The following is a 6,844-nucleotide window of genomic DNA, read 5'->3' on the forward strand; positions in this document are numbered from 1 at the left end:
TTAACCTGTGCGGTAGTGAAAAGGAGTTAAAAAGAAGGAAGTGTGCGGATGCGGAAAGAATGGAATAATTGTGGTAGGCTGCCGGCTGAGTAGTTTGGTGAATGTTTGGTGTGGGTCCGGCGCTGCCGATTGGATGGTGGGGCTGCAGTGTGAGTCAGATAAAAAAAATAAAAAACCAGGAGTTGGATCCAATGGGACTAACTGGCATGTATAGACGCGTGTAATGCAAAAGGGCTGTTTTTGGTAGCATCTCTCGCTTACGGCCATACCACCCTGAACACGCCCGATCTCATCTGATCTCGGAAGCTAAGCAGGGTAGGGTCTGGTTAGTACTTGGATGGGAGACCACCTGGGAATACCAGGTGCTGTAAGCTTTTCTCATTTTTACTTTATACAGGGGGCGCTCCACTTCACGATTAATTTAAATCTATCACTCCCCTTCCATTTTACTATTTTATATATATTTATTTTTTTTCTCTCATTCATAAAGGCAGCTTTTAGAAACCGTTTTACTCTAAATACTTCCTGGTAATTCTAGGTGCTGTAAGCTGTTCGTGCCTTTATTCCACCAGGGCGCGATCTTCTCACAAACTTGAAGACTGTCACTCCCCATTCACGTTTTACAACTTATTGTTAATGATAAAGAGACAGCTTTTTACACACAGTTTTAAACAAAGTACTGATATCATTCCTCTTCAACTGACCGCTTTGTTTTCTATGCAAAAACCACTTTGCCACAGAAGACTCGATATTATTGGCATAGCAAGTTCTGCTCTTCTCCTTTCAAAACTTGCTAAAAGCTGTATTTAAAAGAACAGATTGGCCGGGGTAATTCACACCCTTCAATGCCAGCTTAATGTTTAGGTTAGTGGGAATCACAGAGGAATTAGGGATGGAAACTTCTTTGCTGGTGGTAGAAGCGGTCTGGTGAATTTTTAGAGAGAAGAGGCCGTCGATGTTTGAATGTAGAAAATTGTTCTGGCTGCAGCCTGCAGTATGGACTTATTGGTGTGTGTAGCTACCAGTGTTCTGACAGCGCGACGTTTTGGGGAAGCATGTGATTCAGCAGCTACCAGTGGGCTTCGTGCGGCGGAGATTTTGTGGCTGTTAGCGGAGTTGATAACAGAGGGTCGTTAAGAGAAGCCTGCATGCAGTAGGCAAAGGAGTAATGTTTGCCGGCGGGGGACGTGCGGCGATTAACCTGTGCGGTAGTGAAAAGGAGTTAAAAAGAAGGAAGTGTGCGGATGCGGAAAGAATGGAATAATTGTGGTAGGCTGCCGGCTGAGTAGTTTGGTGAATGTTTGGTGTGGGTCCGGCGCTGCCGATTGGATGGTGGGGCTGCAGTGTGAGTCAGATAAAAAAAATAAAAAACCAGGAGTTGGATCCAATGGGACTAACTGGCATGTATAGACGCGTGTAATGCAAAAGGGCTGTTTTTGGTAGCATCTCTCGCTTACGGCCATACCACCCTGAACACGCCCGATCTCATCTGATCTCGGAAGCTAAGCAGGGTAGGGTCTGGTTAGTACTTGGATGGGAGACCACCTGGGAATACCAGGTGCTGTAAGCTTTTCTCATTTTTACTTTATACAGGGGGCGCTCCACTTCACGATTAATTTAAATCTATCACTCCCCTTCCATTTTACTATTTTATATATATATTTTTTTTTTCTCTCATTCATAAAGGCAGCTTTTAGAAACCGTTTTACTCTAAATACTTCCTGGTAATTCTAGGTGCTGTAAGCTGTTAGTGCCTTTATTCCACCAGGGCGCGATCTTCTCACAAACTTGAAGACTGTCACTCCCCATTCACGTTTTACAACTTATTGTTAATGATAAAGAGACAGCTTTTTACACACAGTTTTAAACAAAGTACTGATATCATTCCTCTTCAACTGACCGCTTTGTTTTCTATGCAAAAACCACTTTGCCACAGAAGACTCGATATTATTGGCATAGCAAGTTCTGCTCTTCTCCTTTCAAAACTTGCTAAAAGCTGTATTTAAAATAACAGATTGGCCGGGGTAATTCACACCCTTCAATGCCAGCTTAATGTTTAGGTTAGTGGGAATCACAGAGGAATTAGGGATGGAAACTTCTTTGCTGGTGGTAGAAGCGGTCTGGTGAATTTTTAGAGAGAAGAGGCCGTCGATGTTTGAATGTAGAAAATTGTTCTGGCTGCAGCCTGCAGTATGGACTTATTGGTGAGTGTAGCTCCCAGTGTTCTGACAGCGCGACGTTTTGGGGAAGCATGTGATTCAGCAGCTACCAGTGGGCTTCGTGCGGCGAAGATTTTGTGGCTGTTAGCGGAGTTGATAACAGAGGGTCGTTAAGAGAAGCCTGCATGCAGTAGGCAAAGGAGTAATGTTTGCCGGCGGGGGACGTGCGGCGATTAACCTGTGCGTTAGTGAAAAGGAGTTAAAAAGAAGGAAGTGTGCGGATGCGGAAAGAATGGAATAATTGTGGTAGGCTGCCGGCTGAGTAGTTTGGTGAATGTTTGGTGTGGGTCCGGCGCTGCCGATTGGATGGTGGGGCTGCAGTGTGAGTCAGATAAAAAAAATAAAAAACCAGGAGTTGGATCCAATGGGACTAACTGGCATGTATAGACGCGTGTAATGCAAAAGGGCTGTTTTTGGTAGCATCTCTCGCTTACGGCCATACCACCCTGAACACGCCCGATCTCGTCTGATCTCGGAAGCTAAGCAGGGTAGGGTCTGGTTAGTACTTGGATGGGAGACCACCTGGGAATACCAGGTGCTGTAAGCTTTTCTCACTTTTACTTTATACAGGGGGCGCTCCACTTCACGATTAATTTAAATCTATCACTCCCCTTCCATTTTACTATTTTATATATATTATTTTTTTTTCTCTCATTCATAAAGGCAGCTTTTAGAAACCGTTTTACTCTAAATACTTCCTGGTAATTCTAGGTGCTGTAAGCTGTTCGTGCCTTTATTCCACCAGGGCGCGATCTTCTGACAATCTTGAAGACTGTCACTCCACATTCACGTTTTACAACTTATTGTTAATAATAAAGAGACAGCTTTTTACACACAGTTTTAAACAAAGTACTGATATAATTCCTCTTCAACTCACCACTTTGTTTTCTATGCAAAAACCACTTCGCCACAGAAGACTCGATATTATTGGCATATTATCTGCTCTTCTCCTCCTTTCAAAACTTGCTAAAAGCTGTATTTAAAAGAACAGATTGGCCGGGGTAATTCACACCCTTCAATGCCAGCTTAATGTTTAGGTTAGTTGGAATCACAGAGGAATTAGGGATGGAAACTTCTTTGCTGGTGGTAGAAGCGGTCTGGTGAATTTTTAGAGAGAAGAGGCCGTCGATGTTTGAATGTAGAAAATTGTTCTGGCTGCAGCCTGCAGTATGGACTTATTGGTGTGTGTAGCTCCCAGTGTTCTGACAGCGCGACGTTTTGGGGAAGCATGTGATTCAGCAGCTACCAGTGGGCTTCGTGCGGCGGAGATTTTGTGGCTGTTAGCGGAGTTGATTACAGAGGGTCGTTAAGAGAAGCCTGCATGAGGTAGGCAAAGGAGTAATGTTTGCCGTCGGGGGACGTGCGGCGATTAACCTGTGCGGTAGTGAAAAGGAGTTAAAAAGAAGGAAGTGTGCGGATGCGGAAAGAATGGAATAATTGTGGTAGGCTGCCGGCTGAGTAGTTTGGTGAATGTTTGGTGTGGGTCCGGCGCTGCCGATTGGATGGTGGGGCTGCAGTGTGAGTCAGATAAAAAAAATAAAAAACCAGGAGTTGGATCCAATGGGACTAACTGGCATGTATAGACGCGTGTAATGCAAAAGGGCTGTTTTTGGTAGCATCTCTCGCTTACGGCCATACCACCCTGAACACGCCCGATCTCGTCTGATCTCGGAAGCTAAGCAGGGTAGGGTCTGGTTAGTACTTGGATGGGAGACCACCTGGGAATACCAGGTGCTGTAAGCTTTTCTCATTTTTACTTTATACAGGGGGTGCTCCACTTCACGATTAATTTAAATCTATCACTCCCCTTCCATTTTACTATTTTATATATATATATTTTTTTTCTCTCATTCATAAAGGCAGCTTTTAGAAACCGTTTTACTCTAAATACTTCCTGGTAATTCTAGGTGCTGTAAGCTGTTCGTGCCTTTATTCCACCAGGGCGCGATCTTCTCACAAACTTGAAGACTGTCACTCCCATTCACGTTTTACAACTTATTGTTAATGATAAAGAGACAGCTTTTTACACACAGTTTTAAACAAAGTACTGATATAATTCCTCTTCAACTCACCACTTTGTTTTCTATGCAAAAACCACTTCGCCACAGAAGACTCGATATTATTGGCATAGCAAGTTCTGCTCTTCTCCTTTCAAAACTTGCTAAAAGCTGTATTTAAAAGAGCAGGTTGGCCGGGGTAATTCACACCCTTCAATGCCAGATTAATGTTTAGGTTAGTGGGAATCACAGAGGAATTAGGGATGGAAACTTCTTTGCTGGTGGTAGAAGCGGTCTGGTGAATTTTTAGAGAGAAGAGGCCGTCGATGTTTGAATGTAGAAAATTGTTCTGGCTGCAGCCTGCAGTATGGACTTATTGGTGTGTGTAGCTCCCAGTGTTCTGACAGCGCGACGTTTTGGGGAAGCATGTGATTCAGCAGCTACCAGTGGGCTTCGTGCGGCGGAGATTTTGTGGCTGTTAGCGGAGTTGATAACAGAGGGTCGTTAAGAGAAGCCTGCATGCAGTAGGCAAAGGAGTAATGTTTGCCGGCGGGGGACGTGCGGCGATTAACCTGTGCGGTAGTGAAAAGGAGTTAAAAAGAAGGAAGTGTGCGGATGCGGAAAGAATGGAATAATTGTGGTAGGCTGCCGGCTGAGTAGTTTGGTGAATGTTTGGTGTGGGTCCGGCGCTGCCGATTGGATGGTGGGGCTGCAGTGTGAGTCAGATAAAAAAAATAAAAAACCAGGAGTTGGATCCAATGGGACTAACTGGCATGTATAGACGCGTGTAATGCAAAAGGGTTGTTTTTGGTAGCATCTCTCGCTTACGGCCATACCACCCTGAACACGCCCGATCTCATCTGATCTCGGAAGCTAAGCAGGGTAGGGTCTGGTTAGTACTTGGATGGGAGACCACCTGGGAATACCAGGTGCTGTAAGCTTTTCTCATTTTTACTTTATACAGGGGGCGCTCCACTTCACGATTAATTTAAATCTATCACTCCCCTTCCATTTTACTATTTTATATATATATATTTTTTTTTCTCTCATTCATAAAGGCAGCTTTTAGAAACCGTTTTACTCTAAATACTTCCTGGTAATTCTAGGTGCTGTAAGCTGTTCGTGCCTTTATTCCACCAGGGCGCGATCTTCTCACAAACTTGAAGACTGTCACTCCCCATTCACGTTTTACAACTTATTGTTAATGATAAAGAGACAGCTTTTTACACACAGTTTTAAACAAAGTACTGATATCATTCCTCTTCAACTGACCGCTTTGTTTTCTATGCAAAAACCACTTTGCCACAGAAGACTCGATATTATTGGCATAGCAAGTTCTGCTCTTCTCCTTTCAAAACTTGCTAAAAGCTGTATTTAAAAGAACAGATTGGCCGGGGTAATTCACACCCTTCAATGCCAGCTTAATGTTTAGGTTAGTGGGAATCACAGAGGAATTAGGGATGGAAACTTCTTTGCTGGTGGTAGAAGCGGTCTGGTGAATTTTTAGAGAGAAGAGGCCGTCGATGTTTGAATGTAGAAAATTGTTCTGGCTGCAGCCTGCAGTATGGACTTATTGGTGTGTGTAGCTCCCAGTGTTCTGACAGCGCGACGTTTTGGGGAAGCATGTGATTCAGCAGCTACCAGTGGGCTTCGTGCGGCGGAGATTTTGTGGCTGTTAGCGGAGTTGATAACAGAGGGTCGTTAAGAGAAGCCTGCATGCAGTAGGCAAAGGAGTAATGTTTGCCGGCGGGGGACGTGCGGCGATTAACCTGTGCGGTAGTGAAAAGGAGTTAAAAAGAAGGAAGTGTGCGGATGCGGAAAGAATGGAATAATTGTGGTAGGCTGCCGGCTGAGTAGTTTGGTGAATGTTTGGTGTGGGTCCGGCGCTGCCGATTGGATGGTGGGGCTGCAGTGTGAGTCAGATAAAAAAAATAAAAAACCAGGAGTTGGATCCAATGGGACTAACTGGCATGTATAGACGCGTGTAATGCAAAAGGGCTGTTTTTGGTAGCATCTCTCGCTTACGGCCATACCACCCTGAACACGCCCGATCTCATCTGATCTCGGAAGCTAAGCAGGGTAGGGTCTGGTTAGTACTTGGATGGGAGACCACCTGGGAATACCAGGTGCTGTAAGCTTTTCTCATTTTTACTTTATACAGGGGGCGCTCCACTTCACGATTAATTTAAATCTATCACTCCCCTTCCATTTTACTATTTTATATATATATATTTTTTTTCTCTCATTCATAAAGGCAGCTTTTAGAAACCGTTTTACTCTAAATACTTCCTGGTAATTCTAGGTGCTGTAAGCTGTTAGTGCCTTTATTCCACCAGGGCGCGATCTTCTCACAAACTTGAAGACTGTCACTCCCCATTCACGTTTTACAACTTATTGTTAATGATAAAGAGACAGCTTTTTACACACAGTTTTAAACAAAGTACTGATATCATTCCTCTTCAACTGACCGCTTTGTTTTCTATGCAAAAACCACTTTGCCACAGAAGACTCGATATTATTGGCATAGCAAGTTCTGCTCTTCTCCTTTCAAAACTTGCTAAAAGCTGTATTTAAAAGAACAGATTGGCCGGGGTAATTCACACCCTTCAATGCCAGCTTAATGTTTAG

At 44.0% G+C, this 6,844-nt stretch overlaps 6 non-coding genes across 6 annotated transcripts; all 6 read left to right on the top strand.

Moving 5' to 3' along the window:
- The first annotated feature begins 255 nt into the window (after positions 1-255).
- LOC125733765 (5S ribosomal RNA) lies at positions 256-374 on the top strand. The gene has a single exon (XR_007393102.1). It is a non-coding gene; the product is annotated as a 5S ribosomal RNA (ribosomal RNA).
- A 1,077-nt stretch (positions 375-1,451) lies between these two features.
- LOC125733776 (5S ribosomal RNA) lies at positions 1,452-1,570 on the top strand. Its single transcript, XR_007393113.1, has one exon. It is a non-coding gene; the product is annotated as a 5S ribosomal RNA (ribosomal RNA).
- A 1,077-nt stretch (positions 1,571-2,647) lies between these two features.
- LOC125737203 (5S ribosomal RNA) lies at positions 2,648-2,766 on the top strand. Its single transcript, XR_007396470.1, has one exon. It is a non-coding gene; the product is annotated as a 5S ribosomal RNA (ribosomal RNA).
- Positions 2,767-3,843: 1,077 nt separating this feature from the next.
- Positions 3,844-3,962, top strand: LOC125737214 (5S ribosomal RNA). Its single transcript, XR_007396481.1, has one exon. It is a non-coding gene; the product is annotated as a 5S ribosomal RNA (ribosomal RNA).
- A 1,076-nt stretch (positions 3,963-5,038) lies between these two features.
- On the top strand, positions 5,039-5,157 carry LOC125733788 (5S ribosomal RNA). The gene has a single exon (XR_007393124.1). It is a non-coding gene; the product is annotated as a 5S ribosomal RNA (ribosomal RNA).
- A 1,078-nt stretch (positions 5,158-6,235) lies between these two features.
- Positions 6,236-6,354, top strand: LOC125733799 (5S ribosomal RNA). Its single transcript, XR_007393135.1, has one exon. It is a non-coding gene; the product is annotated as a 5S ribosomal RNA (ribosomal RNA).
- The last annotated feature ends 490 nt before the right edge of the window (positions 6,355-6,844 follow it).

The sequence above is a fragment of the Brienomyrus brachyistius genome, chromosome 2 (assembly GCF_023856365.1).
Source record: "Brienomyrus brachyistius isolate T26 chromosome 2, BBRACH_0.4, whole genome shotgun sequence".
Classification (NCBI taxonomy): domain Eukaryota; kingdom Metazoa; phylum Chordata; class Actinopteri; order Osteoglossiformes; family Mormyridae; genus Brienomyrus; species Brienomyrus brachyistius.